This window comes from Hipposideros armiger, unplaced genomic scaffold (assembly GCF_001890085.2).
Source record: "Hipposideros armiger isolate ML-2016 unplaced genomic scaffold, ASM189008v1 scaffold_603, whole genome shotgun sequence".
Taxonomy (NCBI): Eukaryota; Metazoa; Chordata; class Mammalia; order Chiroptera; family Hipposideridae; genus Hipposideros; species Hipposideros armiger.
Genome location: NW_017731953.1, coordinates 956,649 through 966,725, shown reverse-complemented (window position 1 = coordinate 966,725; position 10,077 = coordinate 956,649). Strand labels below are relative to the sequence as shown.

Genomic DNA, 10,077 nt, shown 5'->3' with positions numbered 1-10,077 from the left:
GACTCATCAGCTCCAAATCAAGCAGTTGTCTTCAATCTACAATAGTTGTGCAGGGCGCAGCTCCTTGGCCCATGTGGGAATCAAACCGGCAACCTTGGTGTTATGAGCCTGCGCTCTAACCCCTGAACTATCTGGCCGCCCCAGTTCTAAAGGTTTTTTTATTTAGTCTTTAGGATTTTCTATATGTCAGATTATGTCATCTGCAAATAAAGACAAATTTACTTCTTCGTTTCTGATTCGGATAATTTGTTTTTATCTTACCTGATGGCTCTAGCTAAGACTTTCAGTACTTTGTTGAATAAGAGTCACAAGAGTGAGCACTCTTCTCTTGTTCCTGATCTTGGAGGAAAAGCTTTCAACATTTCACCATTAGTTGTGGCTTGTCATACATGGCTTTGATTATATTGAGGTATGCTCCTTCTACGCCGAATTTATTGGAAGTGTTACCATGAAACAATGTTGTATTTTTTCAAATGCTTTTTCTGCATCTATTGAGATGGTCATATGATTTTTATCTTTTGCTGTTAATGTGATGTATCACACTTACTGCTTTGTGTATGTTAAACCATCCTTTCATTCCAAGAATAAACACCACTTGATTATGGTATAAGATCCTTTTAATATGCTGCTGAATTAGATTTGCTAATTTTTTTCCAAAGAAGACATACACCTGGCCAACAGGTATATGAAAAGATGCTCAACATCACTAATCACCAGGCAAATTCAACTCAAAACCACAATGAGATATCACCTCACACCTGTTGGAATGGCCATCATCAAAAAAAATAAGGGGTAAGTGTTGGTAAGGATGTGGAGGAAATAGAACCCTTGTGCACCATTGGTAGGAATGTAAATTGGCACAGCCACTGTGGAAAACAGTATGGAGGTTAAACAAAAATTAAAAGTAGAACTACCATATGATCCAACAATCCCTCTTTTCAGTATATATCCAAAGGAGATGAAAACAGGATATCAAATAAATATCTGCACTCTCATGTTTATTGCATCATTATTCACAACAGCCAAGGGACAGAAACAACCTAAGTTGGATGAATGGATAAAGAAGATGTGGTATATAGAGAAAGTAATATTATTCAGCCATGAGAAAGAAGGAAATTCTGTCATTTGTGATAACATGGATGAAACTTGAGGGCATTATGCTAAGTGAAATAAGTCAGACAAAGACAAATACTGCATGGCATCACCTATATAAAATATTAAAAAGTCAAACTCATAAAACAGAGAGTAGAAAAGTGGTTGCCAGAGGCAAGGGATGGGGGAATTAAGGAGATGTTGGTCAAAGGGTACAAACTTCCAGTTAGAAGATGAACTAAGTTCTGGGGATCTAGTGCACAGCATTCTGATTATAGCTGACAGTACTGTATTGCCTTCAAAATTACTAAGAGAGTAGATCTGAAATGTTCTCAACACACACAAAAAAAGAAATGGTAATTATGTGATGTGATGGAGGTGTTGGCTAATGTTATGGTGGTGATCATACTGTAATACATAAGTGAATCAAATCAACACAATGTACACCATAAACTTACACAATGTTATAGTCAATTATATTTCAATAGAGCTGGGGGGGGGAAATTTGGACACCCATCTCTAGGAGTTTACAGTCTAGTCAAGTTTATAGAAGCCCACTTAATAACCCTCAGGCACACTTACAAAGTAACATTAAAATAAGTGCCAAATGGTAGAAAATATTAAAGCATGTGAAGATACATTACATTGAGCAGAGTACAATCAAGGAGATTCGGTTGAGATATTAAAGTAGAGAAAGTCTTTGTAGTGGTAGCAGGAGTGAAGTTATTTCAATTGGAAGAAGAGCTTGAACACAGAGATAGAATAGGAGATAGATATACAAATATATTCTCATGATTTGTTTTAGAGGAACAAGCAGATGTAGAAAGTTCATGCTGTTCTCCTGGGAAGTTATGATCTCTGCACTCAACCCTTTACGTTACTGATCATTTCATGGACAGCATGTCCTGCTTTAAATAAAAAAATAAAATAAAATAAAAAGCAATTCATTTACTCTGAGCCCTGTAAATTTAATAGCCATTGTCAACTTCTACCCACCCACATTCTGTTGCTAAGCAGTTTTACCTCAAGCTTGGTTTGTGAACCCATGAATTTGGGTTCAGATGCTCTGTTTGCAGCTGTCCTAATTCTGTACAACATACAAACACCACTGAGTAATATTCCCCTCATTTACTCTCTCACACACATATCCTGCCCAGCTGACTTGTGGTGCTGTGAATTCAGCTTTTCAGGGTGAGCAGACTGGCTGCGTTTTAGGACCTCAATGCAGTGAAAATAAAGAACTTTGGTGGAGGAGTGGACAAGTTCCATTCCATGGTACCATACGGACCCCACCTTCAGCACCCTGATTTAGTGAACTTATCCTCTGTGTACCTTACTCTGTTGACCTGGACTTGGCTCTCTTAACATCCTCTACCCTCAGCTTTGTTGTACACCAACAGCGTAGCCAGCCCCTCACAACTTCTTTGTAAAATAATCAGGAAACGTTGGTATTATACAATTGCTTTATTTTTATTCTTAATGATTGTGATTCATATGGTTTGAAAGCTGAGTGCTGTAAGCAGAGCTAAAAGTCTGTCTATTTTTTAATTTGTTTATGGATTTTTTTATAAAACAATACTGAAAATGTAAAGATAAGCACAATTTTAGGTGTTAATTATTAGGCACATTTTAGTGACTCTAACCAAAACATGTATACTAACACATTATGCAAATTAACAAATTTATTTAGCACAATAATAATCATTCTGAAATACTGAGGCATTTTTTTAAAGCACAGACTTGGCTAACCAAGCCTCGGAAGTCATGTAGCATCTTTCCTGGCAGATTCTATTTTTTGACAAAGGCTCCCCAGGTTCAAGCGAAGGAATCATAGACTCCTCTTCATGGGAGAAGTTGAAGAATTAGTTTGTCAAATAATTCATGCAAATGTTTTAAAATCACCACAAGTACTGGCTCTGTCCAAAATCCAGATTACATTGTTGGCCCACTTCTTCATGTATCCCTTTAATGACAACCTGTCATAGTAAGCTCGTGACAGAACACTTGACACTGTGTGGCTTAAACAGCAGGCATCTATTTCTCACAATTCTGGGGGCTGGGAAGACTAAGGCGCTGGCAGATTTGGTTTTTGCGAAGGCTCTCTACCTGGCTTGCAGGAGACTGCCTTTTCATTGTATCATCACAAGGTGGAGAGATGAAACGTTGGTGTCTCTTCTTCTTATAAGGACACAAATCCCATCATAGGGGCTCCACCCACATGACCGCTGTCTAAATGTAATTATCTTCCAAAGACCCATATCCTAATACCATTACATGGTGTTAGGGCTTCAACATATGAATTTGGAGAGCAGGGAGGACACAAACTTTTGGACCTTAGTACAATCTTTCCATGTGACTTTGCAGCCCCTTCTATTTCTCTACACGGGGAAGTATTTTTTTTCCTGTCTATTGACTTTGGCCACAGACATGTGGATGTGCTAGGCTTATGATATTAGCAGAAGCAACATAAGCAGAATTTGAAATGCTCTTGAGTCATGGGCCTGCTTTCTTGAGCCTCTGCCACTGCTGTTGGGAGAACATTACCCATCTTTACTAGTGCCCCAGCAGGAGGATGACAAATGTGTAAAGTGGATCCATTATAATGGCTGCAACCTGAAGAAGCACACCAGTCAGCCTGAAGAACTATCGGGAGAAGCAGAGCAGCCAGCCAAGTTCCTCCCAGGCCAGCTAAACCCCAGCAAACCTACCAAGAAGTAAATATTTTAAGCCACTTCGTTTTGGGGTGGTTTGTTATGTAGCAACAGTCAATCAAAGCAGTCTTATTTTATTCAAGTGTATATTGTGTTCCACAGTGAAATTACATATTTTAAATATATTTCCTATGTGTCCTTTATATTTCCTTTCAAGTGTATTCCCAAGTGTTTTTGCTTATGTGTTTACTTTGAATGAAATAGTCACTGTTACATTTTAAAACTGTAAGTAGCAAAGCAATTAAGATTTAGATATCAATTTTGTGTCCAACTACCTTACAAATTCTCTTATCATTACTAAAACTTTTTCAATATTGATTATAAAAATTGCCTTCTATTTTGTGTAGATACTAGATGGTTATATTTAAATCAATGTTGCACTGTATTCAAATCCAACACCATGTTTTTTATTGACAATGTCTGTACCTGTGAGTTTATTTCGAGTCATCTTTTATATAACTGGACTATTTCTTCAATAAACTCCACATACGCATAATTTACATAAAATAAAATACACACAATTTAAGTGTACAGTTTAATGAGTTTTGACAAATGTTTACAACTGGGTACCCATCACTATAATCAAGATGCAGAATGTTTCAGTTACTCTAAAAGGATTCTTTGAACTCTTTGAAGTCAAACTCTATCCTAAACCCAAAAGCATCCATTGATCTTTTTTCACTATACATTAATTCTGTCTCTTCTAGAATTTGATAAAATTGGAATCATACAGTAAGTACTCTTTTGTATCTGGTTCCGTTTGCTCAACATACTATTTCTATAATTTATCCATGTTGCTGTGTATATTGGTAATACTGTCATTATTATTTTTATTAATTGCCAAGTAGTATTCCAGAGTATTAATATGTCAAATTTACTCATTTGCCAATCAATGAACATTTGGAATATTTCCATATTTGGACCAGTATGATAATTATTCATATTTTTATACAAGACTTATTCTTGTGTAAGTCTTTTATTGAACATGTAATTTGTCTTAACTACAATAACAATGTAACTAACAATATAACTAAAGATAGGTTTAATACTGCTCTTCTTTTTATAGTTTGTAAATGGAGAATCTTGGATAGTAGATTTTAGACATTTCTTTTTTTCTAATATAAAAATTTTAAGCTATAAATTTTCTTCTAAAAAATTGCTTTAGTTGCATCCCACACATTTTGTTATGTTCTATTTTCGTTTTCTTTTAGTTCACATTTTCTAATTTCCATTGTTATTTTTTGGACCCATGTTCATTCCAATCTGTGTTATTTAATTTTCAAATATTTGGGAGATATTCCAGGTATTTCTCCATTATTGATTTCTAATTTAATTCTGTTAGAGTCAAAAAACATGATCTATAATTTATAGAGACCCCCTTTTATGTCACAGTAAATGCTTTATCTTGGTGAATGTTCCATTTTTGCTTGAAAAAATATGTATTCTGCAGTTATTGCATGGAGTGCTCTATAAATGTTAATTAGGTTATCTTGGATTATAATGCTGCTTATATCTTCTATACCTTACTAGTTTTGTCTTTATTTGTTCTATCAATTACTGAGAAAGTTGTATCAAAATCTCTTAACTATTATTGTGGATTTATCTATTTTTCTTTATAGTCCTGTCATTTTTGTGTTTCATGTACTTAGATTTATCCCTTCTGATGACTACATCTTTGTGTACATCCACGTTTTCAACTGCTGTTATATTTCTTCTGTTCTACAAATTTTCTATAACATTTCTTGTAGTGCAAGTCTTTTAGGAACTATTTCTCTCAACTTCTGTTTGTCTAAAAGTGTTCTTAGTTTGTCTTCACTTTTGAAAGGTAATTTTGCTGGGTGTATTGACAGTATGTTTCTTTCAAAGTTTCAAACATGTCATTCCATTGTTTTCCAACTCACTTTATTTACGGCCAGGCGTCTTTGTTCATTCTTATCTTATATCCTTGACAGCAGAGAAAAAAAGAAGGCGAACCTTCCAGCTCACTGCCTAGACAGTGTTCACTTAGCAGCACACAGATGCTACAGCCAAACAGAGCCTGCCAGTGTTGGTGAGTAGAGGATACAGAGCTTAAAGTTTGTGGAGGACAAGGAAGCTACAATTTTCAAGACATAGTACTGAAGAGGATGGAGCTGTCATGGAAGAGCTCTGTTACTGTGCCGATGGGTCCTCCTAAGTTTTTTACTGAATACAGATCTGCACAGCACATGAAGAAATTACAGATGCTGCGAAAGAACTACAAGGAAGAAGTGGACCCAACAATTCCTGGCGTTCAGAGAGAGGTGGGAATACTTTATATTCTAACCACCTGAAGTCAAATGTCTTTTTTTTAAAGATTTTTATTAAAATATAGCTAGCATACAATATCATATTAGGTTCGGGTGTACACTATACTTATTCAACATTTATATACCAAAGAAAGTGAACACCATGATGAGTCCAGCAAACATCTACTGTGAATAGTGTTCCGTGAACATGGAAGTGCTAAATTCTTTTTAAGATCCTGATTTCAATTCCTTTAGGTAAATATACAGAAGTAGAATTCATGGATCATGTGGTAGTTTTTGATTTTTTAATGAAACTCTATACTGTTTTCCATAGCAGCTGAGCTATTTTGTATTCCCACCAACAATGTGCAAGGGTTCCAATTTCTCCACATACTTGCTAACATGTCTTATCTTTTGTTTTTTGATAATAGTACCCAAATAGATGTTAGGTGATATCTCATTGTGGTTTTGATTTGCATTTCCCTGATATTCAGTGACATTGACATTTTTTCATGTACACCTGTTGGCCATTTGTATGTATTCGGTGGAGAAATATTGAAGCCCTTTGCCTGTTTCTTAGTCAGGTTTTTAGGGTATTGCTTTTTGTTGTTGTTGTTGTTTTGTTTTTGTTTGTTTTTGCTATTGAGTTGTAGGCATTCCTTATTTATTTTGGAAATTAAACCCTTGCAGATATATTGTTTGCAAATATTTTCTCCCATGTTATAGGTTCCCTGTTCATTCTGTTCCTTGTTTCCTTTGCTGTGCAGAAGCTTTTTAGTTTGATATAGTCCCAATTGTTTATTGTAGGGTTTTTTTTGGGGGGGGGGGTGGCTTTTTTTGTTTTTGCCTATGCTTTGGATGTCTTATCCATGGAATCCCTGCTAAGACCAATGTCATGAAGATTTCCCCCTATGTTTTCTTCTAGGAGTTTTACAGTTTCAGGCCTTATTTTAAGACTTTAGTACATTTGGGTTTATTTTTTTTTGGTAAAACATAAGATAAGGTTCCAATTTTATTCTTTTGCACTTGGATATCCAATTTCCCCGAGACCATTTGTTGAAGACATTACCTGTTCCCCATTATGTATTTTTGTCATCCTTGTTGAAGATCAGTTGTCTGCATACGTATGGATTTATTTATGGGATCTTTATTCTGTTTTGTTGGCCTATATATAGCCATCCTTTTGCTAGCACCATACTGTTTTCATTACTATAGCTCTGTAATATGTTTTGAAATCAGGAATGTGATGCCTCCAGCTTTTTTCTTCTTGCTCACAATTGATTTGGCTATTTGTGGTTCCATAAGAATTGTAGAATTGTTATTTTCTATTTTTGTAAAAAATGCCATTGGGACTTTGACAGGGATTGCACGTGTAGATCGCCATGGTTAGTATGGAAATTTTAACAATGTTAAATTTTCTAACCCATGGACACAGAATGTCTTTTCATTTGTTTGTGTTTTCTTTAATTCCTCTCATCAATGTTTTGTAGATTTCAGTATACAAATCTTTCACCTTCTTACTTAGGTTTATTCCTAAGCTTTTTATTTTTGGGCGCTATTATACATGATATTGTTTTCCTAATTTCTTTTTCAGAGAGGTTATTGTTAGTGTATAGAAACATACAACTAGTTTTGTATATTGATTTTGTATTCTGCAACTTTACTGAATTCATTTATTAGTTCTAATAGTTTTTTGGTCGAGTCTTCAGGGTTTTCTATATATAAGATCATGTCATCTGCAGACAAAGACAATTTTACTTCTGCCTTTACAATTTTGATTTCTTTTTTCTTATTGTTTTGACTAAGCCTTCTGGTGTTACATTGAATAGAAGTGGATAGAATGGGCATCCTTGCCTCATTCCTAATCTTAGAGGAACAGCCTTACATTTTTTCACCATTGTTTATGATGTCAGCTGTGGGTTTTCATAAGTGCCTTTGTTATGCTGAGCTATTGGGTCGTCGGAAAAGTTATGACGCATTTTTGCATAAAAAACAGAAAAAATATGACTTCTCCGATGACCCAATACTTCCCTAGTTTGTTGAGAGTTTTTATCATGAAAGGGTCTAAGATTTAGTAAAGTAATTTTCCTGCATTTATTGAGATGATGATGTGATTTTACACTTTATTTTGTTAATGTAGTGTAAGATATTAATTGATTTTCATATGTTGAGCCATCCTTGCATCCCAGGTATGCATTCCATTTGATTGTGGTGTATGATGCTTTTAATGTACACTTGGATTTGGTTTTCTAGTATTTTGTTGAGGATTTTGACATCTATATTCATCAGCGATATTGGCCTGTAGTTTTCTTTTCTTGTGGTGTGTGGTATCTGTCTGGCTTTGGTATTGGGGTAATGCTGGCCTCACAAAATGAGTTTGAAGGTGTTCCCTACTCTTCACATTTTTTTAGGAGAGTTTGGTAAGGATTAACATTAATTCTTCTTTAAATGGTTGGTAGAATTCACCAATGAAGCCATATAATCTTGGACTTTTCTTACTGGGAGGTTTTTGATTGTTGATTCCCTCTCCATGCTAGTTATTGGTCTGTTCAGACTTTCAATTTTCTTCTGTGTTTTTTTTTTCGGGGGGGGGGGTGAGGGGGTGGTGTTAGGCCAAGGGGGTAGTCGCTGACCAGAGCTCAGGGCCTGGAGGGGAGTCACCCGTGGCTCCCTTCTGTCATTTCAGGAGGCCTAATTCTTCCCCTAAATCCAAGAAAGTCTCAGAGGCCTGGTTAGCAGTCTTGTTGATGGTTTCCTGCATAGATTTGGCCACCTGGTCCATGGCTTTCTGCCCTGCCTCTGTGGCCTGATCCAGCACCTGCTGAACTGCTGCTCCGGCTGCAGTCGCTGCATCCTGGGTCGCCCCTTCCACTTGGTGTTCGAGGCCCTGCAAGCCCTTACTGGCTGTCTCAAGTGCCTGGAAGGGCACTCGCCACATTTCAGTCTCTTCCTGAAAGTCAAGGGGACATAAACCCCTCAGCAGGGCCCTATGTCCCTGCGTGGTACTCGTGAGGCGAGTGGGGAACAAAGTCCCGACACACAGGTTCAGACAGAGTGAGTAACAGCTTTATTTGGGAACCAATGTCCCCCCAGAGGCCAGTGCTCTGGTAAGCACAGAAGGTTATACAGAATAAAATAGAATTTAATAACAAACCAAGTCCCAGAGCCAATCAAGACAGAGAAGGTCCCTAGTCCGGAAGAGATGACTGGGCCCACGATGGGTCTGAGGCAGCCGGTCTTGCAGGAAGAACTTTGGAGAGTCCTGGAGTATCACGGCTCGCACCTCGCAGAGGGTCTCAGCCAGATCGCCCAGTCAGACTGCTCATGGCACTGCTCTGGAGCTCTGCTTTTATCCTCTTTTCCTTGGACTTGTTACTTCTTAGGTGATAACCAGGAGTTGTTTACCAGAAGTTCTTTACTTCGTATGTGATAACCAGAAGTTGGTGAACGTGTTTACCACTCAATTTTGTTATGCTCAGTTTCACACATAAACATGTTTATTTTCACTTCACTCTTATCAGTCTCACACATGTGCGGCCATGTTCCTGGCTTGCATCCAGACAACTTGTTTTGCAAACCTCAGTCCAACAACAACCTTGTTTATAGTATATTTTATATGCTCTATATATACACTGGCCATGGCTGCAGGGTATCTTCGAAGCTGTTAAGGGTAGCCGAAGTGACCTTGGATCCTGCTCACAGCGGCTGACTTTCTATTTTCTTCATGATTCAGTCTTGATAGGTTGTATTATTTTAGGAATTTATCCATTTCCCTAGATTTCTGTTTGTTGGTGGATCATTTTTTATAATAGTCTCTTATAATCCTTTTTATGTCTGTGGCATTAGTTGTAATGTCTTTTTTTCATTTCTAATTAAATTTACATAAACTGCTTTTTAGTTCACATATTTAGACTCTTTATTTAAATAATACCTCATTTATTTTTCATTTAATGAATTTTTGTTCAGACTCCTGTAGTTTACACAATTGATGAAAAAAATATATGCAG

General features: G+C 36.7%; 1 pseudogene; it reads right to left on the bottom strand.

The window, feature by feature from the left end:
- Nucleotides 1-8,747: 8,747 nt before the first annotated feature.
- On the bottom strand, nucleotides 8,748-9,008 carry LOC109371944 (adipogenesis regulatory factor pseudogene; annotated as a pseudogene).
- Between the last annotated feature and the right edge of the window lie 1,069 nt (nucleotides 9,009-10,077).